This window comes from Bubalus kerabau, chromosome 3 (genome assembly GCF_029407905.1).
Source record: "Bubalus kerabau isolate K-KA32 ecotype Philippines breed swamp buffalo chromosome 3, PCC_UOA_SB_1v2, whole genome shotgun sequence".
Taxonomy (NCBI): Eukaryota; Metazoa; Chordata; class Mammalia; order Artiodactyla; family Bovidae; genus Bubalus; species Bubalus kerabau.
This window is the reverse complement of record NC_073626.1, coordinates 22118068-22119986: the sequence shown is the minus strand read 5'-3', so window position 1 is coordinate 22119986 and position 1919 is coordinate 22118068. Positions and strand designations below refer to the sequence as shown.

General features: G+C 47.8%; 1 non-coding gene across 1 annotated transcript; it reads left to right on the top strand.

Annotated features, from left to right (window-relative positions):
* The first annotated feature begins 1300 nt into the window (after nt 1-1300).
* On the top strand, nt 1301-1374 carry TRNAT-UGU (transfer RNA threonine (anticodon UGU)). Its single transcript has one exon. It is a non-coding gene; the product is annotated as a tRNA-Thr (tRNA).
* Nucleotides 1375-1919: the final 545 nt, after the last annotated feature.

The following is a 1919-nucleotide window of genomic DNA, read 5'->3' as shown; positions in this document are numbered from 1 at the left end:
AGGAGCTTTGATTCCTACACTTGGGAATATCAGAGGCCCACGTGCGAGCCTCACCTGCTTTATCCTACCACGATTCCCCTCGGTCAGCTACCTCTGTCGCCTTCTGGGCGTTCAGGTGGACCGAAGTCGCGATCAAGGTACTAACCTCAGACCTAGATCTCGGCCTGTCCTCTCCGGGGATGCGACTTGGGAGAGGGAAGGGCGGGTCATAGCGGAGTGCAGGAACCTGGTTAGAGGGAAGAAGGCATTGCCTTCTTTGCGAGTTGAGGACCTGTTGCTCTGGAAAGCGGGCCCTTGGTGGGTAGGGTTCAGTGGGTGGTTCTCTGGAACTGTAAGGCTCTCCACCTAAGGAGGATGGTACGTGGATCCAGTGAACACTCTGTGGTGCGCAGGGGACCGTTAGGCCCTCTCCCCGTTCAGCACTCCAAGGGGCTTTACAACTGTGGTTGTGTGATCTGAGTCTTTACAACCACCTTGACACTGGCGTTTTTGGATTTTTAGAGAGCGATATGCCTGACTGTAGCTTAACTCTACACTTCCAGCCGCCTTCTCCGCTCGCGGTCCTTCCCCTTCAAGTCACCGCTTGCTGAGTGCAAACGTGTAGGAACGCTAGGTGCCCCGACTCGGCGGTCTAAAGAGCTTAGACTAGTTAGTGGAGTTCCATTTTTAGAGCACCTCACTTAGGATACTGGAATGAAGAAACTTAGTTACGAAAGTCGAGGTGCAGTAACATCAAAGTTTGCTTTTAGAAGAATTTATCCCTTTTAGGGAGAAGGCAATGGCACCCCACTCCAGTACTCGTGCCTGGAAAATCCCATGGACGGAGGAACCTGGTGGGCTGCAGTCCATGGGGTCGCTGAGAGTCGGACACGACTGAGCGACTTCACTTTCACTTTTCACTTTTATGCATTGGAGAAGGAAATGGCAACACACTCCAGTGTTCTTGCCTGGAAAATCCCAGGGACGGGGGAGCCTGGTGGGCTTCCGTCTATGGGGTCGCACAGTGTCGGACACGACTGAAGCGACTTAGCAGTAGCAGCATCCCTTTTAGAAAAAGTGAGTAGCTCCGACTTTTATTGACGATTCCCATTGAATTAGTTAAGTCCTGTTGGTTCCAACATTCAAGCTGCCCGAAACTTTTCCAGCTTGTATTTGTTATGCAGCGCGTCTAAGTAAGCAAAACGTCTTCTTGAAGTTTGTCTTTTTTCTCATAGTAAACTGCTCTGAATCCCACAAACTGCCTCAAGAATATTTAATCTCACGGTAAGGACAGACCGAGTATAAGATGGGCTTACGTGCGGGCTCCATGGCTTAGTTGGTTAAAGCCCCTGTCTTGTAAACAGGAGATCCTGGGTTCGAATCCCAGTGGGGCCTCTGCCTTTTTTCTCCCCCCTTCATAGGGGCCCAAATTCTTCATTAACTCCCCACTGCTTCTAATTCTCCAGTGTACTAGATATTACTGTAAATTTTGATTCAATCATGCAAAAGCAGCTGTAACTGCAAAAATTCTCAGTTCTAAAGAAAAGGTGAGAACTTGCCGATGTTCCGGCCTCAAGACACTGCCCTTCCAATGCAGGAGATGAGGGTTCATCCTTGCAGGGTTGGAGCCAGAAACGAGCAAACAAACAAACAAAACTTGGAAGAGAAGATGGTGGGTCACTTTATGGAAGCAAAAAAAATGGCCTTTTGTTTTTCATCTTTATTTGTTCTCTCATTTCTAACTGGGAGGTGGGGAGTGGGGGGTGGCGACAAAACTGTACCAACTGTTAAAGCCTATTTCTGAGCTCCCATGCAACTTATTAGTGATTTTAGGGAACTCAGCATTATGTTATCTGTTTTATATATGATTTTCCAAATATTACTACATTATAATAATGGTAATTTACATTTGCTTATATTCCTTCAGTCTTCATGGAAGG